The 9,527-nt window shown below is 52.2% G+C and overlaps 1 pseudogene across 1 annotated transcript; it reads left to right on the top strand.

Moving 5' to 3' along the window:
* The first annotated feature begins 5,757 nt into the window (after nucleotides 1–5,757).
* On the top strand, nucleotides 5,758–8,534 carry LOC308300846 (ATP-dependent DNA/RNA helicase DHX36-like; annotated as a pseudogene). Its single transcript has one exon. The product of its transcript is annotated as an ATP-dependent DNA/RNA helicase DHX36-like (transcript).
* Nucleotides 8,535–9,527: the final 993 nt, after the last annotated feature.

Below are 9,527 nucleotides of genomic sequence, written 5' to 3' on the forward strand. Positions count from 1 at the left end.
CGGTTCTCAAAGTGAGGTCGGGGACCCTCAGAGGGACACTTTGGGCTTATCAAGTGGTCCATGGTCGGTGCTCAAAGTGAGGTCGGGGGACCCTCAGAGGGACACTGTGGGCTTATCAAGTGGTCCATGGCCGGTTCTCAAAGTGAGGTCGGGGGGCCCACAGTGTCCCTCTGAGGGGACACGGCACAGACCGTGTACACGAAGGGCAGGAGCAAGTGTTCAAGTCCCATAGAATCTATGGGAAATGTACACAGGCGTGTACAAAGTCACCAGTAGTTTTACATGAACCCTCAGAGGGACACTGTGGGCTTATCAAGTGGTCCATGGTCGGTTCTCAAAGTGAGGTCGGGGACCCTCAGAGGGACACTGTGGGCTTATCAAGTGGTCCATGGTCGGTTCTCAAAGTGAGGTCGGGGGACCCTCAGAGGGACACTGTGGGCTTATCAAGTGGTCCATGGTCAGTTCTCAAAGTGGGGTCGGGGGACCCTCAGAGGGACACTGTGGGCTTATCAAGTGGTCCATGGTCGGTTCTCAAAGTGAGGTCGAGGGACCCTCAGAGGGACACCGTGGGCTTATCAAGGGGTCCATGGTCGGTTCTCAAAGTGAGGTCGGGGGACCCTCAGAGGGACACTGGGCTTATCAAGTGGGAGCACAAAGTTGGTGAGGGGGGTACTAGCTATAGTAGGATGATCAGGCTTGTCGAGGCCAAAGGGTGTACTAGAGTCTTAATAGGCACCATTAGGTTGTTCTAGGCCATTGTCTGCCCTTTAGCTGCTCACACAATTGAGACCAAACACTGTGTACAGGAGCCTTAGTTTGTGTGTACATGACCAATAGTTTTAAATGGATATTTCTAGTCCATCGCACACCGCTGCCTTGTGCACCCTTGGTTGGTTCGTCTTTGTTTGGGAAGGAGGGACTTTGAGGATGTACCTCACTTTGAGAACCGACCATGGACCACTTGATAAGCCCACAGTGTCCCTCTGAGGGTCCCCCGACCTCACTTTGAGAACAGACCATGGACCACTTGATAAGCCCACGGTGTCCCTCTGAGGGTCCCTCGACCTCACTTTGAGAACCGACCATGGACCACTTGATAAGCCCACAGTGTCCCTCTGAGGGTCCCCCGACCTCACTTTGAGAACTGACCATGGACAACTTGATAAGCCCGCAGTGTCCCTCTGAGGGTCCCCCGACCTCACTTTGAGAACCGACCATGGACCACAGTGTCCCTCTGAGGGTCCCCGACCTCACTTTGAGAACCGACCATGGACCACTTGATAAGCCCACAGTGTCCCTCTGAGGGTTCATGTAAAACTACTGGTGACTTTGTACACGCCTGTGTACGTTTCCCATAGATTCTATGGGACTTGAACACTTGCTCCTGCCCTTCGCGTACACGGTCTGTGCCGTGTCCCCTCAGAGGGACACTGTGGGCCCCCCGACCTCACTTTGAGAACCGGCCATGGACCACTTGATAAGCCCACAGTGTCCCTCTGAGGGTCCCCCGACCTCACTTTGAGAACCACCACGGACCACTTGATAAGCCCACAGTGTCCCTCTGAGGGTCCCCCGACCTCACTTTGAGAACCGACCATGGACCACTTGATAAGCCCACAGTGTCCCTCTGAGGGTCCCCCGACCTCACTTTGAGAACCGACCATGGACCACTTGATAAGCCCACAGTGTCCCTCTGAGGGTCCCCGACCTCACTTTGAGAACCGACCATGGACCACTTGATAAGCCCACAGTGTCCCTCTGAGGTTCCCCCGACCTCACTTTGAGAACCGACCATGGACCACTTGATAAGCCCACAGTGTCCCTCTGAGGGTCCCCCGACCTCACTTTGAGGACCGATCATGGACCACTTGATAAGCCCACATTGTCCCTCTGAGGGTCCCCCGACCTCACTTTGAGAACCGACCATGGACCACTTGATAAGCCCACAGTGTCCCTCTGAGGGTCCCCCGACCTCACTTTGAGGACCGACCATGGACCACTTGATAAGCCCACAGTGTCCCTCTGAGGTTCCCCCGACCTCACTTTGAGAACCGACCATGGACCACTTGATAAGCCCACAGTGTCCCTCTGAGGGTCCCCGACCTCACTTTGAGAACCGACCATGGACCACTTGATAAGCCCACAGTGTCCCTCTGAGGGTCCCCGACCTCACTTTGAGAACCGACCATGGACCACTTGATAAGCCCACAGTGTCCCTCTGAGGGTTCATGTAAAACTACTGGTGACTTTGTACACGCCTGTGTACATTTCCCATAGATTCTATGGGACTTGAACACTTGCTCCTGCCCTTCGTGTACACGGTCTGTGCCGTGTCCCCTCAGAGGGACACTGTGGGCCCCCCGATCTCACTTTGAGAACCGGCCATGGACCACTTGATAAGCCCACAGTGTCCCTCTGAGGGTCCCCCGACCTCACTTTGAGAACCACCACGGACCACTTGATAAGCCCACAGTGTCCCTCTGAGGGTCCCCCGACCTCACTTTGAGAACCGACCACGGACCACTTGATAAGCCCACAGTGTCCCTCTGAGGGTCCCCCGACCTCACTTTGAGAACCGACCACGGACCACTTGATAAGCCCACAGTGTCCCTCTGAGGGTCCCCCGACCTCACTTTGAGAACCGACCACGGAAACTTGATAAGCCCACAGTGTCCCTCTGAGGGTCCCCCGACCTCACTTTGAGAACCGACCACGGACCACTTGATAAGCCCACAGTGTCCCTCTGAGGGTCCCCGACCTCACTTTGAGAACCGACCACGGACCACTTGATAAGCCCACAGTGTCCCTCTGAGGGTCCCCCGACCTCACTTTGAGAACCGACCATGGACCACTTGATAAGCCCACAGTGTCCCTCTGAGGGTCCCCGACCTCACTTTGAGAACCGACCTTGGACCACTTGATAAGCCCACAGTGTCCCTCTGAGGTTCCCCCGACCTCACTTTGAGAACCGACCATGGACCACTTGATAAGCCCACAGTGTCCCTCTGAGGGTCCCCCGACCTCACTTTGAGGACCGATCATGGACCACTTGATAAGCCCACAGTGTCCCTCTGAGGGTCCCCCGACCTCACTTTGAGAACCGACCATGGACCACTTGATAAGCCCACAGTGTCCCTCTGAGGGTCCCCCGACCTCACTTTGAGGACCGACCATGGACCACTTGATAAGCCCACAGTGTCCCTCTGAGGGTCCCCCGACCTCACTTTGAGAACCGACCATGGACCACTTGATAAGCCCACAGTGTCCCTCTGAGGGTCCCCGACCTCACTTTGAGAACCGACCATGGACCACTTGATAAGCCCACAGTGTCCCTCTGAGGGTCCCCGACCTCACTTTGAGAACCGACCATGGACCACTTGATAAGCCCACAGTGTCCCTCTGAGGGTTCATGTAAAACTACTGGTGACTTTGTACACGCCTGTGTACATTTCCCATAGATTCTATGGGACTTGAACACTTGCTCCTGCCCTTCGTGTACACGGTCTGTGCCGTGTCCCCTCAGAGGGACACTGTGGGCCCCCCGACCTCACTTTGAGAACCGGCCATGGACCACTTGATAAGCCCACAGTGTCCCTCTGAGGGTCCCCCGACCTCACTTTGAGAACCACCACGGACCACTTGATAAGCCCACAGTGTCCCTCTGAGGGTCCCCCGACCTCACTTTGAGAACCGACCACGGACCACTTGATAAGCCCACAGTGTCCCTCTGAGGGTCCCCCGACCTCACTTTGAGAACCGACCACGGACCACTTGATAAGCCCACAGTGTCCCTCTGAGGGTCCCCCGACCTCACTTTGAGAACCACCACGGACCACTTGATAAGCCCACAGTGTCCCTCTGAGGGTCCCCCGACCTCACTTTGAGAACCGACCATGGACCACTTGATAAACCCACAGTGTCCCTCTGAGGGTCCCCCGACCTCACTTTGAGAACCACCACGGACCACTTGATAAGCCCACAGTGTCCCTCTGAGGGTCCCCCGACCTCACTTTGAGAACCGACCATGGACCACTTGATAAGCCCACAGTGTCCCTCTGAGGGTCCCCCGACCTCACTTTGAGAACCGACCATGGACCACTTGATAAACCCACAGTGTCCCTCTGAGGGTCCCCCGACCTCACTTTGAGAACCACCACGGACCACTTGATAAGCCCACAGTGTCCCTCTGAGGGTCCCCCGACCTCACTTTGAGAACCGACCATGGACCACTTGATAAGCCCACAGTGTCCCTCTGAGGGTCCCCCGACCTCACTTTGAGAACCGACCATGGACCACTTGATAAGCCCACAGTGTCCCTCTGAGGGTCCCCCGACCTCACTTTGAGAACCACCACGGACCACTTGATAAGCCCACAGTGTCCCTCTGAGGGTCCCCCGACCTCACTTTGAGAACCGACCATGGATCACTTGATAAGTCCACAGTGTCCCTCTGAGGGTCCCCCGACCTCACTTTGAGAACCACCACGGACCACTTGATAAGCCCACAGTGTCCCTCTGAGGGTTCATGTAAAACTACTGGTCGTGAACACCAACTAGGGCCTGTGTACATATGGCTCTCTGCTGCCCCCCATTGAGAAACTATAGACGGCACAGATCGTGTACACGAAGGGCAGGAGCAAGTGTTCAAGTCCCATAGAATCTATGGGAAATGTACGAAGTCGTGTACAAAGTCACCGGTTGGTACACGAGCCATAGTTTTTTCCATTGTAGCTCCCTACAGTGTACACGACTTTGATTATTACCCTACTTATTATTATTACCCTTATTTATTTTGTGTGCACTTCTATAGTTACCCTACCCTATAGGCCTACTGTTACCATAGCCAAATAGTTGGCTAGGGTAACAGTAGCCTGGGATCGCTTCCAATTTCGGGCTTTTGATCCGGTCGGGAGCGGATGGCAGTTAGCACATGCGTAGCCTGGTGACGCGAGGTTAGCACATACGCAAGTAGTTGTTGTTTTGGGTTAAAACTGATTCCGGTTTGGTGTTTCCTGCCAAAGTGTGTCCGTTTTGACTACAAAGGATGCCATCCGGTCTAGACCGGATCAAACGACCTGTTTAGTAAACGAAGACCAGGCTTTCCCCCAGAAAGCCTGGTGACGCGAGGTTAGGGTAACACTTTAGGGCAGTGCTAACCACTCCTATGTATGGCTCTGTGTGTAGGTCCCTATGTCCGTATGAGTGTCCGTATGAGCATGGAACTCCATGTATGGAGATAACTAATTTTTAAAGACAAGGTCTAATAAAGGCGTGTAACTTCATATTGATGACACCAGTTTTGCCCAAATATGGAGGGACGGTAGGTTACTTCCTTGGCCTACTAGCAGAATGCACAAAAATATTGTGCTGATCGAAATTTGTGTGATTAGCTGTGGACACACACAGACATGACAGACCCTCTTCTAGATGGCTCGCCTATTAGGAGCTATGCTGTTAATTACCTGTGGATCTCTTACACCATGTTGATGACGTCAGTCTTGCCCAACAATGGTTTGCAAGATTAGCAGTGGATGGAACGGATGGACACGCGACTGGTCTTCTAGGCCTCTAGAGTGTGCCATGCTGTAAAATATTCCATAATGGCTGGTGATGCTATGGTATGTCACAAAATCTGTGACATACCATGACATCACTAGATGACCAGATCACCAGATCATTTAATGATCTGTATATCAGCTCAAAGTCCTCACCACATACCATTTGTACAACACGGTAATAAATATGAGTGATGAATATAATGGTGGGTGGGATAAGAGGAAAAAGCTCGGGATACAGGGAAGGATGGGGAAAGGGTGATAGGGGTGGTCACCATGCTGTAAAATCTCCCGTTGTTGGGGTGGGTGACCAGTCCAAGAGAGAGCGTCCGCCACCACACCTGAAGGGACGCAAGACTGGTCTGTTTTACGCAAAGGCTGGAGCTGTCAGGAAGCAGGATGATGTTGCAGATGAGGAGAAAGGGAACATCCTAGGGAAAGAGGAGGATATGGAATACCTGTTTCAGGAAGTGGTCAGAAATGAAACACAGGACGACTACTTGAAGAAAGATCTGAACAGCAAGAAAGGAGACCCAAAGTACCAGAATATGCTGAAGTTCAGGGAAAAACTCCCGTCTTACAGCAAGAAAGAGGAACTGGTAGAGTTGATCAACTCTAACAGTGTCGTGGTGGTGAGTGGGGAGACAGGCTGTGGAAAGACCACCCAGGTCACCCAGTTCATCCTTGACGACTACATCAACCGAGGGATGGGCTCCCTCTGTAGGGTGGTCTGCACTCAGCCCCGAAGGATCAGTGCTATCTCTATAGCAGAGCGTGTGGCAGCAGAAAGGGCAGAAACTGTTGGGAAATCTTGTGGTTATCAGGTTCGCCTGCAGAGCCGTTTACCACGGAAACAAGGTTCTGTGCTCTACTGTACAACAGGCATTGTTCTTCAGTGGCTACGCTCTGATTCATTATTGTCCACGATCAGCCACCTTGTTCTGGATGAGATACACGAGAGGAACCTCCAATCTGATGTTCTCATCACCATCGTGAAAGACCTGCTCATAATCCGAAAGGACCTCAAGGTCAACCTCATGAGTGCCACTCTCAATGCCGAAAAGTTCTCCAAATACTTTGACGACTGTCCAATGTTCCACATCCCAGGGTTGACGTTCTCAGTGGAGGATTTCTTCCTAGAGCATGTGGTGGAGATGACCAGGTATCACCCCCAGAGGCAGGACAGATGGCCCTCAAGGAACAAGAAGTTTAAGCAGGGGCACCAGTACCGACCGGAGAGGGAGCAGATAGAGGCTGAATATGAAGAGAGCTTCCCCAAATTTATGCGCGACTTACAGGGTAGATACTCTCACAAAACCATTGAGACGCTGAAGATGTTGGACAATAATGACGACATTGACCTGGAGTTAATCAGGGAACTGATTCGTCATATTGCACTCAACGAGAAGGAAGGCGCCATCTTGGTCTTCCTGCCTGGTTGGAGTGACATCGGTAGTCTCCATGACCTTCTAAAGGCTCAGCAGATGTTCAGATCAGATCGGTTTGTCATTATTCCACTACACTCCCTGATGCCTATGGTGAACCAGACTCGGGTGTTCAAGAGGCCTCCCCTGGTGTAAGGAAGATTGTGATTGCTACCAACATAGCTGAGACAAGCATCACCATTGATGACGTTGTGTTTGTGATAGATGGAGGGAAGATCAAAGAGACCAACTATGACACAGACAATAACATCAGGACCATGGCAGCTGACTGGGTCAGCCTGGCCAATGCCAAGCAAAGGAAAGGGCGTGCTGGCAGGGTGTGTCCAGGAAAGTGCTATCACTTATACAAAAGTCTGAGGGCTAGCCTATTGGATTCCTATCAACTCCCAGAGATCATGCGAACACCACTGGAGGAGCTCTGCTTGCAGATCAAGATCCTGAAGCTGGGGCCTATAGGCGAGTTCCTGGCGAAAGCCCTGGACCCTCCCACTGAAAAGGCAGTCAGTCTGACCATTAAACACCTCACACACCTGAATGCCTTGGACCATACTGAGAATCTGACAGCACTGGGCTATCACCTGGCTCGTTTGCCTGTGGAGCCTCACATCGGGAAACTAATCCTGTTTGGAGCCCTGCTGGGCTGCCTTGACCCTGTCCTCACAATCGCTGCCTCACTCAGCTTCAAGGATCCTTTCTTCATACCTCTGGGCAAGCAGGAGGAGGCAGGCAGGATGAGAAAGATCCTGTCCAGAAATTCGAAAAGTGACCATCTAACTATTGTCAATGCCTTCCAGGGCTGGGAGGAGGCTAAACGGCGTGGAGCCAGATATGAGAGGGACTACTGTTGGGAAAACTTCCTGTCAGCCAATACACTCCAGATGCTGCACAGCTTGAAGGGTAAATTTGCCGAGCTCCTAATGTCAATAGGCTTTGTCAGTAGCAGAAACCCCAAAGACCACAAATCCAATGTCAATGCAGAAAATGAAAAGTTGGTCAAAGCGGTGATTGTGGCTGGATTATATCCCAAGGTGGCTATGATAAGACCAATGTACAGAAAGAGGCCAGAGGTTTACACTCAGCCTGATGGGAAGGTGTGTATCCATCCCAAGTCTGTCAATTTTGAGGAAACTCAGTTCAACCATACTTGGCTCATCTACCACCTCAAGATGAGGACCAGTTGTATCTTCCTGCATGATCGTACAATGGTGTCTCCGCTTTCGCTGCTGTTCTTTGGCGGAGACATCACCATCCAGAAAGACGGAGATGATGAGACCATTGCTGTCGGCCAGTGGATCGTCTTCAGGTCCCCCAAGTGTATCGCTGTTTACATCAAGGCTCTGCGAAAAGAGCTGGATTCGCTGCTTGAGGACAAGATGCTTAGCCCTGCTCCTGTGGATTGGACTAACCACCAGTCCAAAGACTGTGCCGTTATTACAGCCATTGCCAACCTCATCACCACCGATGACATCCCTGGACTTCTCAAGGTACAGAAAGACCTTGTAGCTTGTCTAACTGTCTGGCTGTGGAGGAAGTGATGTCAGTGTGATGTCAGTGAGTCACAGTGATGTATATGGGCATAAAAAGGATGTCACATGACATCACTTCCTGTACTGACAGTCAGACAAGCTTCGAGATTTCTCAGGGTATAAAAGTCCATATATGGTCATTCCCACAAAAAGAAAAAAACTTTTTATGTCCATACATGGAGATTTCTGATGTCATAAATTCCAGGTCGAAAATGAGAATGTTATGGTACCATATAGGCCCGGATTGGCCGTCGGGAGCGCCGGGCCGATTCCCGGTGGCCTGCGCCGCCGCCGCGCCGCCGAAAAAAAGAAAAAAATGAAAAAAAAGGCTAAATAAATTTCCCCTAGCCTCAGGCCAGCTACAGCCAGTGCAGTGCATCCTTGATTGTGCTTTACTTGTGCAAAAACTCAGTTAATTAAATTCACACAGTGGCTCTGTGTGGCAGCAGAGCTGAGCTCTGCTGCTGCTAGCTGGCCTGGCTCAGTAACATGACACCAGTGACCAGTCCCACACCTTCCAAGAGAGACACACCCCCTGGCCTGCCTGACTGACACACACACACACACACACACACACACACACACACACACACACACACACACACACACACACACACACACACACACACACACACACACACACAGCAGCATATGTGTGAGGCCGGCTACACACTGTCAAGCACAGACAAGCACAAAGTGCTAGTGAGAGTTGTGTGGGGGGAGCGGGGGGCAGAGACAGCACAACGCATTCCGGATGGAAGTCACATGGTTTGAGTGCTTGTGAGAGTCCTGTGGTGTTGCTTAAGCACAAGCACACAAGTACACAAGCACACAAGCACAAGCACACAAGCACAGGGACTGTTGTAGGCAAGCATTAGAGGGCAGACCAGCTGCACTTGATGAGACAGAAGGGCAGGGTTCAACTGCCAACCAATAGGACAGAGAGGCCATGATGCAATCCCACACAGGTGTGTTCACTTGTAGTTTAGTACTCCACAGCAG

Source organism: Nannobrachium achirus (genome assembly GCF_963921795.1).
Source record: "Nannobrachium achirus genome assembly, chromosome: 16".
NCBI lineage: Eukaryota > Metazoa > Chordata > Actinopteri > Myctophiformes > Myctophidae > Nannobrachium > Nannobrachium achirus.